Here is a 20,886-nt window from a genome sequence, read left to right on the forward strand (position 1 = left end):
TTAGGATGCTGCAAAACAGGACTCTCCTAAGCCTTGCAAGCCATCAGCAAAGACAGAGCATTCCATAGGGGGCTATAGAACTAGCTGGGGGTGGAGGAGGCGACAGAAATTCAAGCCTCTGCAATATTTGTCTCCTGGCAAGTTGATGGGGTGGGGGGGAGGGCTGGTAGGGATGGAAGGTGGCTACTAGGCAACAGGAAGTGGCAGGATGAAGCCCCAGAAGGATCAGGCTGAGACACTTGGAGGAAGAGCAGGGAGGGAGCTTCACAGGCCAGGCCCAGAAGCATTTACAGCCAGGCCAGGAGGAACTGGCCTGGGGCTGAGACAGTGCCCTCCTCCACCCGCTCCGCTCCACTCCGCTCCTCAGCCTGCTGACCAGAAGATTCCTGGCTGGTCCCGATAGCCAACAGATCACACAGCAGGATGCCTGCTAAGGAAGAGGGCTGTGCACCGCCTGCCTTGCAGTCCCTCCCAGCATGTTAAGAACAGGAAGGCTGAATGTGCAGAAGTGGCAATGGGGGACAGGGAGCAAGAGTCCTTGACTCTGCTGCTAAGGGTCACGGTGCAGGGGGTGTTGGCAGTGTGAGGGTGCACTCTGAGGTTCGGGGGGGGGGGTGGAGACCATGTTGTTGAGTCACCTGAATCCTGAACAGTCATTTTCCCCTTGCTGGAAGGGGCCAGCAGCAGGTGAGCACCATGGGCTGCGTGCCCTGCTTGTGGGCTTCCTAGAGGCACCATGTTGGTAGCAGGAGGAGCTTGACTAGACAGGCCTTTGGCCTGATCCAGCCAGGCACTCCTTATTTTCCAAAGCACAACTTCTGGGCGGCTGTGCCTTTGGCATCCATGAAGGCCTTTAGTGGAGAAGGGGGATTTGGATTGCAGAAGCAAAGCCAGCCTCTCTCTGCCTTCTGCTTCCTTCCAGGCGATGATGCTTTGGCTGGCCACAGATGCATTTCCACTTGAATGCAGTGCTGGCAGGAAAACGGACTTAACCGTTCCACCTCCAAGGCTGCTCCATTATTGTCTGAAGGCTCCAATTAATATTTCATACAGTGGCTTCTCTTCCCTTCCTGCCTACTAGAGGCAAGTCAGAAATTGACTACTCCCCTAGGCAGAGAAATAGCTGCAAGCTTGGAAACTTTGCGCAGCAAGCACAAGATGCCTCTGAGCTCCCGTTCATTATCCTCCAGTGCGCTTCATTCAGCAAACTGCACCCGGGGCCCAAAGACCTGGGAGTGGGTTCTGACTTGGCCTGCTGCTGCCATGGCTACAAATGAGCCCTGGGGCATAGCCAGGGCCTGGCCTGGTTCAGAAAGGAGCAGCAAGCCAGCAAGAATGCCGGCTCTGCACTGCTGAGGGCACCCTCAGCATTCTCCAGCTGGCTTCTTTGGATACCGGACTCCTGCAGCTCAGCATCAGGCGACTGAAGAAGGAATGCAGCAGAAAGTCAGGCTTGGGGGGGGGGGGTCATAAGTGGACTTTCCACATGGCCCAACGCTAAGCAAGGGAAGTCCTGGCCAGTCTCCACAGTCCTAGAGAGTGTCTCTCTATTCGTTTGGCACATTTGTTTTGGCCACTTTTTTGATTTATAAAAACAGGCGCATTGTGTTTGTAATGGCTTTGGAAGCCCTTTGCAGGGAGAAGAATTTTGCAGGACAGCCCAGCACATAGGACCGAACAGCCAGCCAGGACCAAAACTGCTCATCACTCAGCAATAACAAAGGTCAGGAGAAAACAACATCAACATTGAGAAGGAAGCCGCAAGGTAACAGGTGTCACATTTCCTGGCTTCCCCCCACACCTTGTTTCAAAGGTATCCTGGACAAGCAGCAGCCCCCCTGCAGAGGAAGGAGAAGTGCGGAGATGAACCCTGCTGATTTCCACAGCCCTTGTTTGCAAGTATCTGCTTCTTTATCTGCTGTCTTATTATCAATAAAGATGGTGCTGGGCCTTCAGGGCGGCAGTCTTTTTGCATAGTACTGCTGAGCAGCAAGACTGCAGGAGGCAGGGCAGGGCATCCTGTTCTTCTGGCTCCCTGAAGTTGGAATCCAGCCACAATGGAGGGAGACGAAACCTGGCTCAGCCCAAAGCAGGGCAGCCCCCCTCCCGGCTCCAGAGTTGTGGGGTGGCAGCAAGTGCCTGGCCCACCTTCCTGCCTAGCCCCACCTGGAAGTTGACAAAAGGCACCCTGATGACTCTTTCCACCTCTTCTGCTGCACTGTATCGCTTACGGCCTGCCAAGTGCTCAGGTCTCCGTTTCTCCTTAGAAGAACTGAGGGGTTCTCCATGAGGAGAACTTCAGAACCGCCTTGCCAAGGCGGCAAGCGTCCACCTCTTCCAGCCCTCTGTTTGCAGTGCTGGTCAGCAGATGTTCCCAGAAAGCAGAACAGAGGCAGCCTTTCTCCTCCAGCAGAGGTGGGGATGTTGCAGATGCTAGCTGGTTGGCAGAGCTCACAGCTTTCGAGAGACCCAGCCCCCGCCATGAATGTGTCCAATCCTTCCCCTCCATCTGTCTAAGCTAGTGGCTATAATGACCACACCCTGGTAGCACAGCTAAGTCAGCTTCACACATGACCTTCATTCATTCATATAAGTTCTATCTCTAATATATTCATTAATGTAAATTTATGTAAATTTATTCAAATTTGAAGTGTATATAAATGCTTTTCCCTCCCAGCCCCTGACGCAGTGTCAGAGAGATGATGTGGCCCTCCTGCCAAAAAAATTGGACACCCCTGATCTATAAGAACATGTTGCAATATAATGAAAGCATCACCACCACCAGCTCCTCTCCCCCTTCCCCGCCATGTCCTCTGACATGTTCTCAGTTCTCTGAAACAAACATATGAGAATGTGGCTGTCCCAACCCCTCGGTGTTGCGACTGTATGTGATTTCCAAGAAGGAACAGCCCTTCTTACTTGCAGCAGAGCTCTGGACTGAAGCACTGCCTAAGCTCTGCTTCCTGGAGACACTCTGCTCTCTTGACCTGTGATCCTCTGAGCCCCTTTTCATTTGGAATAAGTGCAAGGGAGGACACCAGGATGAGGTCTCTTACTGTCTTGTGTGTTCCCTGGGGCATTTGGTGGGCCACTGTGAGACACAGGAAGCTGGACTAGATGGGCCTCTGGCCTGATCCGGCGGGGCTCTTCTTATGTTCTTAAGCAGCATTCCAGAGTGACACACGCTGGAAAAGACCTTGATGCTAAGGGGAGGATTTGGCGGGACCAGCCAAAGATCTCCTAGCACCTGAGGGGACTGTGCTTAATGTTGCCCCCCTTTACCTGGGGGTGTTCTAATTGTTACTCCCCCCAGTCCCTAGACTTGAGAAGCAACAGGGAGCCAAGCAGAAGAGGCCCTGTTGAGAAGAGGAGGCACTGTCGCCCACCACTCTCCTCTCAACCACACTTCCAGTCAGGCTAAGGTAGGCCCCCCTGTCAAACTGCTGCCTGAAGCAACTGTTTAAATTGACCTCCTGGATGGGCCGGCACTGAGCGCCAGACTCCCTGGAAGTTCTCCAAGAACTAAGGGCAACCCTTGCTCTCTTTAGTCAAAGGAAAGGGCCTTTTCCCCACCTAAGCCACATTTGCATGGGCAAAGCTGCTGCACACCCACTGGAAACAGGTTTGAAGGCAATTCAATAAATACTGCTCAGATTCTTCATACACTGCCCACCTTGCTCTGCCTTGGCCTTTACCCTGATGCAGCCCAATCCCTGAACATTTTTAATTGTCCCTCTCCACCCCAGCACAGTGTCTTTTGCTGGTGTCTCTTCTGCATTCATTTTGAGACAGGAAACCCTTTGGGGACAGAGAGCCATTTAGTGATTGGTTTAACTATGCAAACTACTTTTTGTTGGAAAAGAGCAGACATTTGTTTTCATTTTTATTGTTATTATGTGCAGAGAAAATGCATTTTTCCCATCTGATGAAGTGGGCTTTTGCCTATTCAAGTCCATTCATCCCTGGTTATTCTGGCCTCTTCCTTTTCTCTCTCAACTCCCCACCACCATCACCACCACTGTTTAACTCCATGCTCTAACTTTAGGCTTGGGTTTTTGCCTATGCTCACTCTATGCACTGCCTGGAAAATAATAATGAAAATATTAATTTTAATAAGGCTTTTTTTTGTTTTGTTTTTGTTTTTAGATTGCAGCTAGATATTCTAGAAAACAGATCAGGATGATGTCTGGGCTTGTCCCTTCTACCTTTCTAATATATTTGTTTGGGCTTCTTTTCTTTTTCCTCCTTTTCTTCTTTTGTTTCTCACTTTTCTACAAAAGAGTCAGAAATGCCTTAAGAACATCAGAACGAAAACAGAAAAAGGGGCTTACGTTTCCTCTCCCACCCAATATTCACCCTTCAGACGCAAGCATTCAGGATGCACAGAACTGCCTCTCGGAATGGATGTTCGAGAGAGGAGAGGCAGCAGTTTCTGAGGAAGGGCTGTGCATTTTGCTTTGCTGGATGTTCCCTCCCCCCGTGGAGCTGGTTGTCTTCTGCTGAGAGCGATGGAAGTTCTTGCAGGCGTAATCAAGAAACCTGCTGGGCGAAAGCACGGACTGAAGTGAGGTCCGAAAGCATTTCCTCTGCCAAGCCCAGAACAGAAAATCTGCCAACAAGGATCAGGGGTGTTGTGCCCTTGCTCAAATACATCTTTCCATTCTTTTTGCCTTCAACATTCAAGCTAAGCAGGGGCGTGATGCAGTCCCAAAAGTTTCCACCCTGTCTTGTAAACGCTGACTGGGCCTGAGAAAGGGTATTTTAATGGAGCACGTGTCTTTTCTTTTTCTCTTCTTGCTTTAAGAGGGCTAATGACCTTCATCTCCGATGAACTACCAGACTCGAGTGCAGTTGACAGTGTGTGTGGGGGGGGGTCAGTTGTGGGGGGCATCCTTCTGCCAAGGGAGGCTCCTCTGACATGACTGATCTTTTATTCAGTGAATCCTTGATAACTGTCCAAGGAACACTGTCCACTGGGCTACAAATCCTCCCTAAACCATGGAGAGTAGAGAACAAGTGTCATTCTGCCTAGCCTACCCCACAGGGATGTTGTGATGACTCAATGAGATGCATACATAATGGAACTCACCCTGAGGCAATAGGACTAAACAGGAACTAGCAGCCCACTCCTAATTCGTGCTGGAAACAGGCAAACTGGTGTGCCTGAGCTGTATCCAGCGCAAGTTTGGGGCCAAAAGCAGCGCAGCTCAAGGCAAGGGGAATTGCTTGCCCTTACCCGTGTTGCGCTGCAGCAGCCCCAATGGATCTACTCAGATCTGAGCCACCTCAGGAGGTGGCGCAGATTCAAGCAGAACGCAGCAGCCAGAGGATGCTCTGTGCCATCCAGGAACACCACCCAGGAATGGAGGTCAGGATCCAGCATAACCACCGGGTCCCAGCCCCAACTCCCACTCCCCACCTGCCTGTCTCCAAGAACACCCCCCCGTCCATCCTCCCCCCACCCCGGAATGCCTCCCTCCTGCCTCCTCCCCCCTCCCCACACCCCACCCCCCCCAGACCCCTGTGCCAGTCAAACTCGGCCAGCGCAACTCACCCGTCCTCCAGGGCCCACTAACTCCCTTCAGAGTGGTGCTTTGCAGGACTTTTGCAACACTCTTGGGCCGGCACAAAGAACTTGCACTGGTCCAACTCCCCCTTAGGATTGCACCCTAAAATAAATGGCATGCATGAGGGTGTTATGGCAAATTAGTATAAAAACAACGGTGTTAATATTATTCAACTCCTCCTTCCGACGCAAAGTAATTTTCCTGAAGCAAACATTTCCACAGCAGAATACAATATAATTAGTCTGTATGAAGAGCTCGCTACTGCAACAGTGTTTCTTTATATTGTCTTATGGAATAATTATGAATATTTATCTTAGAGGAATCATGTTCAGTTCTCTCTCACACACACATGAGGGAAGGAGGTTTGTTTCATGTGCAGCAAATAACAACCTACAAGTTATTAAAAGCAAATGCCCTTTCATTTGAAACAGAGTTCGGTGTTGTTTTCAATGACACTGCCTAAGTAGATTAGAGATCACAACTGGCAGTCCCCAGGCCAAATCCACCCCCCCCCCAGGCCTCCTATTGGCCTGGCCCCTGCAGGACCAATAGGACCAACCCAGAGGCAAGTGGGTTACTGCAGCTGCCCACAGTCTCTCTTTTGCAGTCTCTCCCCTGGCCCACCACCCCCATTTCCTGCTCAAAAGGACCTTCCTGTAGCATCCACTAGGGATGTCAACTGCCTCTATGAGGATCATTTATTGAGAAAGTGTGTGGATGGCCTTCTTGCCACAGAATACCCATGGCAACAGACAAACAAATGACATTTGATAATAACAAAAATGTGACCCACCCCCAGTTTCAGAGTAAGAAGAGCTAGAATATTTATTTTTCTAAAGAAGCTCAGAAAGTGTGCACAGCTCCACAAAGCCCCTAGCAAGCGCACCCAATGCAAATGCACATTACACAAACTGGCAATGAAAGCATCTCATGCTATGTGGCTGCCTCATTTTCTGGCCAGCATTTTCCTCCCATGATCCCAGTTCTCCATCTGCTAGATTCTGCAGCAAAGACTTCAAGGAGGCATTTCTGGTTTTTGCCTGGGAGCTGGAAGGCAAACAGGAGGGGCTGTCAACCAGACACAAGCCCATTTTCAGGACTGAGGCTCTATCTCAGAGGGAGGGAGAATAAGGAGAATGAACACAACAATTCAGATAATTCCATTCAAGGCTTGTTGGGGGGTCAGATGTGATGACCAAACGCTTCTCCTCAGGGTGTTGAGTATAGGTTATTGTTGCCTTGTTAGTCTCAGGGGGAGCCACCAGGTCATTTTTATTGGTTCCGTTTGCAGCACAGCTTGGAGTGAGGGGAATTCATTCCCCTTACCCCACACCATGGGACAGTTGCCCCATGGGGTTACTCAGATCTGTGCCACCTAAACAGGCAGTGCAGATCTGAGAAGCCCGGTATTAGGCTGGGCTGCTCAGGAGAGAGGTTAGGATCCTCCCCAAGTGCAGGATCCTTGCACCACCCCCCTCCTGGGCCTGGTCCTCCCACCAGCCCACCCAATGACCCCAGAACACACCCAAAACACCCCCATGCCCTCCCCAAACTCCTGGACCAGTCTTCCCACGCTGGTACTTACTTAGAGGATCCAGTGTTGAATCTGGTGGAAGCAGGGCAGTGTGCGTCCTTCCACCAGTGTGGCTTGCTCCTGAGTTGCTGCAGACGCGCCTTATGGCACTTTTGCAACACCCAAAGGCTGGCACAAGGGACACTGGACTTGGGCTGGCCTAGGGCACAGTCTGGATTGTGCTGAATAACTTAAAAGTCAGCCTATGATTTCACCTCCAGAATTTATTGCAACAGAAGCTTTTCATCTTAGCCCTCTTTGCTCTCATCATGAGTAAAATCTGAGTAACTGTGCACTATGAAGTATGGCGTAATAGACTGATGTTCAGAAATGCGTGGATCTAGCAAGAGGACAACCCAGCCTATTACAGCCTGCAGTTTAGAAGACACATTCTGTGGTTCCCCAAAAGAGCCTCACACAAGTGCCATGAGACAGGCATACTCACAAAGACCCAGCCCTTGGTTCCTTTGGCCAAGAGCGCACAAAGTCCATACCTGGGTTTATCTGCACATACAGACTGTGATGCTTTAGCGGTTAATAAGGCAGCTAGCTGTGATTTGCTCTGAGATGTAGATGGGGACTAACGTGATCATGTTAACTCCCTACTAATCAGGGATTTCTGTAATGCAAGCCATTTCCATGGAGTCCTGCTGGGATTAAGCACAAGCAGATTCTGCCTCTCTGCTGACACATCAGGGGCTTGCCCAGCTCACAATCGCTGAAAAAGATGCAAATGCTCCATGTCAAGCCTTTCGGTGCGAATCACAAGCACTTCCTGCTCCCTCACGCCATACGACACGTCACACACAGTCGCTTCTACGGGATGCTCCACCCAAACAGTGGGACCCAAACCTGCTCTCTGGCCGTTGGGAGAGGCTCTGCCTGGCACTCCCCATTCTGTGACCAGACACAGAGCGGAGAACCAGAAACGCTGGTCCCTTTGCACTTGGTGTATAAAATTCTAAAGTGCTTGGAACATATTATTGGGAACCTGGGATGTGAGCTGTGAAAGAGAAAGGAAAACAATTTTAGAAAGCAGCTGTAACCAGAAGGCTGGTGCTGTTCCTGAAAGGCAGTTCTTGGACCTGCAGGATTAGAGGCTAAAATTAATGAGACCATATATTCTGCTGGACCATCCAGGGGTTTGAAGAGATCATGCAATGCTTTGAATTACACAGAACCCTCCTTCATGTGCATAGCACAAAAAGGAACAGGGAGTTCACCACTCTGTCTATTTGGCATTTTGAGGTAAGAAGTCTGGAGGTGACATCAATGCTGGTGGGTCCAGGCTCACTTCCTTTGTCCCTGTCATCTCTGATCAAACAAGACTGTGCATCTGTGTTTGTGTGTGTGCAATTTACACACTACAAATCCAAATGAGGACACTGGATTGTGTCCACTATAGACCACTATACCTGTTGGCAACCTTCAGTCTCGAGAGACTATGGTATCGCGCTCTGAAAGGTGGCTTTGGAACATCGTCTAGTGTGGCTGAAAAGGCCAATCCGGGAGTGACAATCCCTTCCACAACGGGAGCAAGTGCAGTCTGTCCCTGGTCTGTCTCCCTGGCTATGGGCCTTCCTTCTTTGCCTCTTAGCCTCAGACTGTTGGCCAAGTGTCTCTTCAAACTGGGAAAGGCCATGCTGCACAGCCTGCCTCCAAGCGGGCCGCTCAGAGGCCAGGGTTTCCCACTTGTTGAGGTCCACTCCTAAGGCCTTCAGATCCCTCTTGCAGATGTCCTTGTATCGCAGCTGTGGTCTACCTGTAGGGCGCTTTCCTTGCACGGGTTCTCCATAGAGGAGATCCTTTGGGATCCGGCCATCATCCATTCTCACAACATGACCAAGCCAACGCAGGCGTCTCTGTTTCAGCAGTGCATACATGCTAGGGATTCCAGCACGTTCCAGGACTGTGTTGTTAGGAACTTTGTCCTGCCAGGTGATGCCGAGAATGCGTCGGAGGCAGCGCATGTGGAAAGCGTTCAGTTTCCTCTCCTGTTGTGAGCGAAGAGTCCATGACTCGCTGCAGTACAGAAGTGTACTCAGGACACAAGCTCTGTAGACCTGGATCTTGGTATGTTCTGTCAGCTTCTTGTTGGACCAGACTCTCTTTGTGAGTCTGGAAAACGTGGTAGCTGCTTTACCGATGCATTTGTTTAGTTCGGTATTGAGAGAAAGAGTGTCGGAGATCGTTGAGCCAAGGTACACAAAGTCATGGACAACCTCCAGTTCATGTGCAGAGATTGTAATGCAGGGAGGTGAGTCCACATCCTGAACCATGACCTGTGTTTTCTTCAGGCTGATTGTCAGTCCAAAATCTTGGCAGGCCTTGCTAAAACGATCCATGAGCTGCTGGAGATCTTTGGCAGAGTGGGTAGTGACAGCTGCATCATCGGCAAAGAGGAATTCACGCAGATATTTCAGCTGGACTTTGGACTTTGCTCTCAGTCTGGAGAGGTTGAAGAGCTTTCCGTCTGATCTGGTCCGGAGATAGATGCCTTCTGTTGCGGTTCCAAAGGCATGCTTCAGCAGGACAGCGAAGAAAATCCCAAACAAGGTTGGTGCAAGAACACAGCCCTGCTTCACGCCGCTTCGGATGTCAAAGGGGTCTGATGTGGAGCCATCGAAGACAACAGTGCCCTTCATGTCCTTGTGGAAGGATCGGATGATGCTGAGGAGCCTGGGTGGACATCCAATCTTGGGGAGAATCTTGAAGAGGCCATCCCTGCTGACCAGGTCGAAGGCCTTCGTGAGATCTATGAAGGCTATAAAGAGTGGCTGTCGCTGTTCCCTGCATTTCTCCTGCAGTTGTCTAAGGGAGAATACCATATCAGTGGTGGACCTGTTGGCTCGGAATCCGCACTGTGATTCTGGATAAACGCTCTCTGCAAGTACCTGGAGCCTCTTTAGTGCAACTCGGGCAAACGACTTTCCTACAACGCTAAGGAAAGAGATGCCGCGGTAGTTGTTGCAGTCACCCCTGTCACCTTTGTTCTTGTACAGCGTGATGATGTTTGCATCCCTCATGTCTTGAGGTACTCCACCTTCTCTCCAGCAGAGACAGATTTTATGCAGCTCAGTGATGATGATCTCTTTGCAGCACTTTAGGACTTCAGCAGGGGTCCTAAAGACCCCTATACTTGTTGTCCTATACTTGTTGTCCTATAGACCACTATAGACAACAAGGTTTCTACTACACTGCTTGAAACTCTCTGAGAATGACATTTTGGCAGTGCTGCCTTGCTTGAAAGCCCTTTCCAAAGGCAAGTTCCAAAACGTTTTGATATATATCTAGCTGGCCCTGGATTCTGGCATTGGATTGGCTCAGTGGTAGCCGATACTAAAAGCAGGAAAGGAGGCCCCGTGCCCTGCTAGCGGTAGAGATTCATAAACCTGGTCTATGCAGGTCACCAGTCTTGGATAAGAGACAGATGGTTGTGTTAGTAAGTACACAGTTGTCACCTCTGACTTGAAACAAATATACCAAAGGCTTCCTAGTTGGGGGAAGGAGGAAGCGACAGCAGCAGGATTCAAGGAAAGTCTTCTAAACATGTCTGGCCATGACTTTCCGACAAGGCAGGAGCCTCTCTTCAAAGGAGGAGTCACTGCAGATATCAGCAGGGGCCCAGAAGGGTCTAGGGCAGTGTTTCTAGGGTGGTAGTTGAGGTGGTGTCCAGTGGTATGCGTGGGACCCCCAGACTCCCACCGCCTGGCAGCAAGCCCAGTAACACAACATGACAAGCAGTGGTAGGAGGCTCCGCTCAGTGGGCAGAGCTCCAGCATGTGCTTTTTGAGCCATTAAGCTTTTTGAGCTCCTATCTGTCCTGAGCCTCATACCGGTGTTTGTCGTGTCACGTCTAGCCTCCCCATCCAGGAGTAACCGGCAATGACATCATCCAGTGGGACTTCCAATAGGTGGATCATGCAAAGTGGTACAGCAGGGGACACACTGACAAACACTGGCCAAGGGCTACAGCCGTTCTGGCAAAGGGGAAACTCCATCCAGGGATGTCTCTAACGCAAGCCCTGCCCAAATGCACCTCTATGCATCCTCATGCAACTCCCACTATTCCCAGGAGACACGCACCAGCCTCTTGTCCACCCTCAGTCCTTCTACTCCGGTGCTCCTTGCTCATTTCTGCTACTTTGTAGTTTGCATTAATCAGAAGCAAGACAGGAGACTATTTCTGTTTCCTATCTGTGTTTGAGATACACTTATAGTGCTTGATGCCACAGCAAACCCACAGTGAAGTGTCATGCGCATGCAAATGCACAAGCACTTGTTAATCAGGAGCGCACTTCAACTACAGAAAGGATTGGGGGGGGGGGTACTGAGTCCCAGCCCCAGGGGAATCCTGCTTTCTGGACTCCTTAGAAGCACTTCACACAGAATGATGCGCAGCCCAATCCCGAGCTGCCTGGCATGCAGGGCTGCCGCAGCGCTGAAATAGCTGCCATGGCCTTCTAAGTGCTATCCAGGCAGCGCCAGTAGCTCCTTGGAGGAAGGGGACTTTTGTCCCCTTCCCTTGGGTAAGGCAAGGAACCCCGCAATGGGGCTACTTGATTCTACGGCAGCCAGGTCAGTGGCCCAAAACAGAGACTCAGTCCCGCCTCCCTCCTGCACCACTCCCCCACACATGCCTCTTCCCCGCCTCCCCCACGCCCCCACCTACCTCCACTGCCTGGTGGTCCACGTGACTGCAGAGTGGCGGAGCACCAGTGATCCATGGACACTAGCCCAACGCTGGCCGGTGATGAGCTAGCACCAGCACTCGGGTTTCACACATGTGCCTTATGACACATTTGTGACTGCGCGCACCAGCAGAAAGCCGGAGCGCACTGATTAGGATTGAGCCCTCAAACTTCAGGATAAACAAGCAAGTATGTTCAGTCAGTCAGTGTTATGATTATTATCCCAACACTGCAGATCAGGGACTGAGACCACGACTACCATACCTTACTGAAGCCACATAAGTGAGTGCATGCGTCAGGCAAGATTTGAACCCAGAGCTTCTCAGTTCACATTATTAGGCTGTAATCCTACACACTTGCCTGGGAGTAAGTCCTTTGAGTACAATGGACTTACTTTTGAGTAAACATGCATAAAATTGGGCTACAAGTTACTATACTGCACAAGCTGTCATGGCAAGAAAGCTTTTGGGGGCTGAGTTATGCAACCAAAGACGTGAAGTCTTTAGCAGCAACTCATCTTTATTGGCTCTCCCATGGACAGCGGTGGACCTCCCCAGACCCACACCCAGGGAAAAGATCCGTAATGTCCCTGACGGGCTGCCGCTGTCCTCCCGCGTGAAAATCCGTGCCCCCCCCACTAACCTGAGGCTCACAGAGTCTCACGTGACCCAGGGCTGTGTTGGGGAAGCCTCTCTGAGGTCCCCCAATGCTATAAACCAGGGGTGCTCACACTTTTTTGGCTCGAGAGCTACTTTGAAACCCAGCAAGGCCCGGAGATCTACCAGGGGGGAAGGAAGCATCTGACAGACACCCCCTTTAATGTATGGAGCCCCTGCTGGAGTCTAGTCAGTTTCCTCAGTTTTGTTGCTGCATGCCTGAAGAACAGCTAAAGTGTCAGTTTAGTGTCAGCTAAATATGTCAGTTTCGTCTAGTCACTAGAGGAAACTGACATATTAACAGTTTGGAGAGACAGGGCTCCGCGATCTACTCATTTTGCCTCGTGATCTACCGGTAGATCGCGATCCACCTATTGAGCACCCCTGCTATAAACCATGCTTCAGGAAAACTGGAAGCCTCAGAGAGGTGTCCATGGGGTCCTAGAGGCTTGCGCCTGGGGCATTTGCCCCTTGGGACCTAATGGTAGGTCTGCAACTGACCAGGGGGCCTGAGTGGCCTCACTTGGCCAATTCCTGCTATTTCCCTTGCTCAGTTCTTTCAGGTCCCAGCTTCTGGCCCACCAGCCAGCTGAATCTCCACCTGTTTCCCAGCACACACAGCAGGCTGATCAGGATCCTTCAGCTCCCCCAAAAAGGGCACTTCTTGTCTCAGTTGTTAAGTTGGGGGAACTGCTTTTGCATTCATAATGTATCACTAATGATTTAGAACTAGAAAGAGCTCCACCTCCACCCCACCCCCACATACATTCCTATTACATTAATAAAACATTTAGTAGCTCTTCGTAAATCCTTTGAGCAGAAACATCCAGCAAATTAACTTCATGTATCAAACAAGTGGCACAGAATAAAACAACATGAATGGTGGGAAAAGGAATGGGGGGAATGAAGAGCTCCCCCTTTTCTATGAAAACGCAGGAAGCCAGTGCTCAGGAGGGCATCTGCTGTGGGGACAGTTCCACGCAAAGAGGCAGAAGCCTGGCAGCCTCCAAACCTCCCTATTCAGCAGCCCTGCAGCCACTGCCCTTCCTTTGTCTCCCAGCTGTGCTGAGCAAACACAGCATCCCTCCTGCCACAGAGTCATCCTGCAGCGTCAGCCCACAACGCTGCGTGGCCTCGTTCATGGCCAGTCTTTCGTCAGCAGGTTTGCCCAGTTCAAGCCCAGAGGAAGGAGAAAGAGAGCAGTGGCACACCTGGGAGGCAACACACCCTGAGGGCAGGAGTGGAGAACAGCTACCTGGGGTAGTAGCATGCCCCTGAACGTGGGGGCCTCTCCTAGGGAGCAAGCGGAGGAGGCACAGAGGCCCTTCCTTCCTGGGGCGGTTTCCTGGATTCTCCTTGTGTTTCTTTCTAGCTTGGGAGCCTCTTTGGAACTTGGCAATCCTCAGTCACTCAACCCTTTACCATGTCAACTAAGCAAAGTGGCATCTGAAGAAGAAGAAGAAGAAGAAGAAGAAGAAGAAGAAGAAGAAGAAGAAGAAGAAGAAGAAGAAGAAGAAGAAGAAGAAGAAAGTCAACAGAAAAACCTGGATCAGAGGAGGGAGGGAGGGGAAATGTGGACTTGAGAAGACAAGAAAAAACATGGGACAAGAACACCATTTCCTGGTGAAAAGAGTTAAGAAAAACTCAGTTCCTGTTGTTTCAGCAATGGAGCAATTCATCTCATGACAAACATACAAGCACTGCCCCTGAATGCAGAGAGACATGCTGAAGAGCCCCTTCAGTGCACCTGCAAACCTGAGGCAAAGAATCAAAACTTCACATATAGGCTAATGAGACATACAAAATTATGCAGGGGATGGACAGAGTGGATAGAGAGATGCTCTTTACACTCTCACCTAATACCAGAACCAGGGGACATCCACTAAAATTGAGTGTTGGGAGAGTTAGGACAGACAAAAGAAAATATTTCTTTACTCAGCATGTGGTCGGTCTGTGGAACTCCTTGCCACAGGATGTGGTGATGGCATCTGGCCTGGATGCCTATAAAAGGGGATTGGACAAGTTTCTGGAGGAAAAATCCATTATGGGTTACAAGCCATGATGTGTATGTGCAGCCTCCTGATTTTAGAAATGGGCTATGCCAGATGCAAGGGAGGGCACCAGGATGCAGGTCTCTTGCTGTCTTGTGTGCTCCCTGGGGCATTTGGTGGGCTGCTGTGAGATACAGGAAGCTGGACTAGATGGGCCTATGGCCTGATCCAGTGGGGCTGTTCTTATGTTCTTATGAAGGCAGGTTATATCACTGCAGGTTGTCGTAAAGCAGCTGTAAAGCATTTTGCGGCAGCACTATCAGCTGGCACGGTGGCAGAAGGGCTAGAGCCTTTACTTGCGTATGGGCAGACATTGGGAGACCCACCAAATCAGGTAAGCCCAGCACAGAGGGTGGAAGGCAACCGGAAGAGGGAGGAGATGGGGTGGGGTATGGGAAATTGGGCCTAGGATGGGCAGGTTTGGAAGTGCTGGTGCAAGCCAAATCCAAACTCCTTTCCTTGGCTTGACCTGCTTGCATGGAGCAATGTGGATTTGCGTCAGCAACTGAGCTGGCGCAGATTCAAGTTACCCCTCAGCAGTTGCTGGGGCTCAATGTCTCCTTATCCCAAGGAGACCTCCAGCAGTCAAAAACCCCCACAAGATGCAGAGGAAGCCACGCTGGTACCTCTGCATCACTACACAGGGATATAAGATTTAGGACTGGGCTGTAGGGCTACAATAACATCCACAGTTACTAAGAGTAAGCCCCACTGCATTCAGTGAAGCTAACGCCATCCCTCAGGTTGTACTTTTATTTATTTAGCTGTATTTATTTGCGTTTATTCAGATTTCTTACCCTGCCGTAACAAAAGGGTTCACAGTGGGATCCTATATCTATATATATTCTATATACAGTCCTGCAAAGTAGGTTAGCTTGAGAGAGTGGATGACCTGCTCATGTCCTCATGTCAGTGGGCTTCACCGGTGTGATGCAAAATGTCATCACAATTTCCTGCATGAGGGTGTTTGTCGCAGTGTTGCTGGATGGATTGATGTCCCCTGTTTTTGTAGAGGTGTGCTTTTGGGTTTTTAAATAGAGCATTCGTTGCTTTGCTGAACTAAATGCTGTGTGTTTCAACCATCATTAATGGATTTTTTTTCCAGCACTGCTAATCTTATGTGGCTGCTGGGGAAATGACATTTCCTGGTATTTGTTGATAGGAAAAAACTAAATCTAAACTTATTTTAGAATTATACTATGTCATAATTCTCTGAGTCCAGACAGAATCCCCCCCAGCGGTCGCTCCATTACTCCCAGGCATTCTTACTTACGCAGATGACAGTGCAATCCTGCCACCATTTGTGGATTCCTGGTTTTAGCATGGTTCCTAGTATGTTAAACCAATGTCCCAAAAATCTCAGCACTAGTGTTCATAATGGAACCATGTTCCATTTGACTCTGCCTATTGGTATAGTGGGATTAACTTGTGTGTGGATATCCTGGAGGGCCAAAATGGGAGAGCAGACAGCAATGGCAGGGGCCCTTCAGACCAAAGGAACCCTCAACATATGCAGCAAAATCCTGCTCTCTTAAAAATGCTCTGCTCTTCCCCCTACATGCACCCCAAGACCAGTGACTGCACATGTATGGTACTCTCATGTGTCTGCAAACATTTGTGGCAAAGAGCAGTGTGCCACAGTCAAACAGCTCAGCTTGTTGCTTCCTCTGAAACTAGCAGTTTCTGCCACAGGTGGACATTTGAGGGCTTCTATCAGAGCATCAGCTGTCACTGGAAGACACATCACTGAGAGGTTCTTTTCCCTCCCCAAGGAACACTGCCCCAACCCTACTTGGTGCAGCCACATCAGTTCTCGCTTTCGCAAAACCCAACTTGTGTCTATGATTCCTCGTCCCCAGCCATGCAGTCTCCTGCTCAAGCTCTTGAACACCTCCCACCCACCCACCCACCTGCTTTCCTGTGGCTGCTCCCATCTCACTTCTCACTCTGCCTCCCTCTCTCTGCTCTTTAAGGTGCCTCCTTCCTCCCTTCCCAGCACACTTGAGAGGGACAACTCTGCCTGTTTCTCCCTGGCTCTCCCCTCCTTTCAGCCGCTTTCCTCGCAGTAGGCAGATGGCAGATGACAGCCCACTCTGCCAGTAAACTGCTGGCTTCTGGGATCATTGCAAAAATGCCTACCCTGGACTGTGGCCTAATCCAGCAAGATGTTTCTTATGTTCTTGAGCAAGATCACATAACACAGATTCAGGGTTGTGCCTTCATCGAATCTATCCCCATCATGATTTGTACGCTGAACACAAATTGGTGCACTGGGAGCACTTGGGGGGGGGGGGAGACAATCACACAGGACTGAAATTGCCCCCACCTTGCCCTATGCTGTCCTTTTCTGCCCTTCTAAGGTTGTCTGAAAGCCTTCTGAGCAGTAACTGCATCACTTGCACATTCAGTGTAGCACCCGGCATACTGATATGCCATGATAGATGCTCAGTCAGTGCACCTGCTTCTCAGCATCGCCAAAAGACATGAAAATAACAAATCAGGCCCTGTGCAGTCTGTTTAGAACATGGCCCCACCACACGGTTTCCGACATGAAAAAGGGCTGGGGGAGAGGAGGAGGAGGAGAAGCCTGGACACTCAAGCAAATGGGGCAGCTCTGAAAATGTATGACCAAAAGAATGTGCTGTCAAGAGTGCAAAAAACTTCATCCAGAAACATCTCCTGAGCTTCCTTGTTGACTTCTTCCTCCCTCCCTCGCTCCCAATGTGAGAGCTAAGAAGCCCAGTTTGGTTTTATTCTGGCACAAGCGTGGTGCATGATCATGTGTGTGTTTCCATGTGGCAAACATCTACTTCCCCTGCCTCCCTCCTCTGCATTCAAGGATCAGGCTTCAGAGCTGTGGCAGAGCACTGGCATGTACACAACAGGCAAGTACTGATTTCTGTTTGCTTTAACTCTCCAGGCACTACCCCCCCCCCCAAGTATTTTTGGAATTGGAGTCTGGAGAGGGTCCACACACAAAAGCCCTGCAGTTTATAAGAGGAGATGACTTGCAGATTGTGGTGGGTCAGTTCTGCAGACACACCCTTTCATGCCAAGTCAAGGGATGCTATATGAGGGGCAAGGACAGCACAGAGCCAACACCTTCCTTGAGTCTTTTTCCGCTGCTCCTCTAAGCTGCCAGAAGACTCATCTGAGAGGTGCCCCTCCAGCTGGAAGCGGTACACTCTGGCCAGCAGCATTTCTTTCTAAAATCCCAGGCATGCCGAATTGCAGAGACCACCTCCACACTCAGATCTGTAATGGCACATGACTCTTAGAACCTCACATTTCAGACTCAGGGTGGGAGGGATCCTACACAAGTACCCAAGTACCTGCTGCCCGCTGAACAAACTTGCACATTCATTAAGATAATCTGAAGAAGCCCTTCTCTCTGACCCACCAGTAGCAGAAATTCAACAGGCCCCCACTAGAGGCAGAGCCTGCTTTGTCTATAGCAGGGGTGTCCAAACTTTTCAGCAGGAGGGACACATCATCTCTCTGACGCTGTGTTGGGGGCAAGGAAAAAAAGAATTTAGATTTTGAATGTGAATAAATTTACATAAATGAATATATTAGAGATGGAACTTATATGAATGAATGAAGGTCTTGCAATAACTCAAGGCCTATAAAAGACCTTGCACAAAGCAAGATCAGCCTTTCCTTTGCTGCCACTGCTGCATCACAGATGTGAAACAGCAAGCAGTGGAGGGAGCCCACAGCTCAGGCAAGAGGTTGAACGTTGCCCTCATGCTGAGAGCAGTTGTGTTGGGCCAGCACGGGCTCCAGCAAGTCTCCGGAGGACCAGAGGCCCATTGGAGACTGAGGGCTCCCTGAGGGCTGGACTGGGAGTCTTCGAGGGCCACAAGTGGCCCCAGAGCCGGGGTTTGGGCACCCCTGGTCTACAGCAACGCCTCACCTGTGGAATGACTTTCTGAAAACTGGCTCCCTCTGGGATGGCCTTTCAGTGAAAACCAAAGCTTCTCTGTTTGAAATGACATTGAGCTTTCTTTTATCCTGATGTTGCCATCGCTGCAACCTGCTGGGATTTTTAGTATGTGTCATTCTTTTCTTGGCAATTTTATGAAAAGATACCGAGCCTATAAACCCCCACCTGTTGCCTGCAAGGGTGCAGTTGAAACCTACCAGCAAGCTGCAGAGCTGGGAGCCACACTGCGGGTCACTAACAGGACCTCTATCTTCAGAGGGTCAAGGCACGTTTCTTTTAGGACTGATCTGGCCATTGAAGATTAGTCACTGTGCTGGACTGGGAAGTATTCTCAGCCATCTAGGAACACGGTGGAATGTCCCAGTTTTGGTGCTGGTTTGGTTGGTTGTTTGACACAATACCAAAAAAATTTCTGGAGAATGTTCGCCACTAAAACTGAGAATAAAACCAGCACACTGCTGAAGATACAGTTGACTAGATGCGGAATGAATATTTTCAGGAGTGAAGTACAGTGAATGATAATAGGAGGATTAAAGAGCACAAAGGGGAGACAGGCAGAAAATTAGGTGAAATCCCTTTTAAGTGTGTAGACAACAACAAAATGGTCTCTGCATATGGGTGACTTGGAAATTTTACAGAAGAGATGGGCATCCATCCAGATGAGCCACACCAAAGTTCATGAGTTACAATGAGGGCCGGTGCCTTTCATGAGAATCCAGCTTTTGTAATTGTTCTTGTCAAGTAGAACACATGGGGACAACCATGCCTAAATGGTCTTCTACAGCCTGAATACAGAGATCATCCTTATCAGGGAAATCAAGTTTCTGGAAGGACTTGGACCAAGAGGTAGCAATCCCCCTATCTCTCCTCTCCCTCCAAACCTCCCACACTTTGTGATTTTCCTCTGAAGGCAAAAGTATGTCTTACTGATTCTTTGGGGGCTGAGGTGCAAGATGAAGCAAGACAGCACTGGATTTCAGGACAGAATGAAGAGTTCTGTGGAACTCAAACATGTGCTGCTTGATCTTTCATTACCTTCTGATTGGTCCTAATAAAGGCATTGTCCTACTCTACACCTTCCCCTGGGGGCTGGGGATAAGAATAGGCCCTCAGTTTGGCTGTACTTGTCGTAAGAGGCGACTAAACAGCCACCGGGTCGATGGGACTCGTCAGCCTGGGAAGGCAGCTCATCTGAGAGAAGGAAAACTCTGACCCCAAACCTCCACTGCCTTGTGGCTACATCCAGTTATGGAAAAGGCTTCAGGAGTCAACCTCGAGGCAAAATCAGGAGCCGGAGTCCCTGAGGCAGTTCATGGCTGAACACAGTCACGTTCTGGCAACTCCTGCGATGCCGCTGGAACCAACCGTATTGGCTTCTGCCTTTCCATTGGACCATTCCAGCGACGTGGAGAGGGGGGATTTGCTGCATGGGTAACAGCCTATCCTCCATACCTACTTTACCCAGGCTTCGCGCACTGGAGAGGACACTCTGTTCCAGAACCACCATTCAGAGCGTGACACCATAGTCTTCCGAGACTGAAGGATGCCAACAACTCTACACCAGGGGTCTCCAAACTTTTTGGCCAGAGGGCCGCATCAAATATCTGGCAAGGTGTTGAGGGCCAGAAAAAAAATTTTAAATATAAAATTTATTTAAATAAATTAGAGATGGAACTTAAATGAATGAATAAATGAAGGGCTCATACATTCAACCTCTCTGGCCCTTGAACACCCTCCGGATGCAACCAGAGCATAGTTCCAGTCATGATTGGCCAAGTGGGCCAGAGGCTTTCAGGGGACAAGAGGCTGGCCGCGGGCTGGATAGAGGCTTGCCACGGGCCGCATCTGGCCCCCGGGCCGGGGTTTGGAGACCCCTGCTCTAGACCATTGATTTTTCTTCTTCTAATGGACTCATATGGCCACTGATGATTTCAAGACAATGCAGTGGGCTGATAAATGATAATCTGATCATCTTCTACCCTTGATCAAGACTGTCTTGGAGCAGTCGGTAAGAAGCTGCCATTGCCACAGAATGTATTCTTCCCTGGTGGCCCAGTGCTGTCTCCCAGAATAACTTAGCATGCTGTGCACCGAGGATTCTAGCCACACATGTCCACCACTGAACTGTGTTTTCTTCCTGGGAAAATACATCACTGCCAAAAATCTGGCTGCAAACAGTCGCCCCCACAAAGCCGATCGGAACTCTGACTGCAATAAAGCACCTCTTCAGGAGGCCTGAGCACCAAACTGGCCAAGCAGAAGCCGTGGCCAGGTGGCTCCCTCCCTTTCTTTCTGCTCAGGGGCCCAGAGGACGACCATCACACTGTGTGCTATTGCAGAATCGCTGGTGAGAGCCCACCTTTGGGTGCCAACACGCAAGAGCCTCACCTGTGTTCTTGCGC

The sequence above is a fragment of the Tiliqua scincoides genome, chromosome 3, assembly GCF_035046505.1.
Source record: "Tiliqua scincoides isolate rTilSci1 chromosome 3, rTilSci1.hap2, whole genome shotgun sequence".
NCBI lineage: Eukaryota > Metazoa > Chordata > Lepidosauria > Squamata > Scincidae > Tiliqua > Tiliqua scincoides.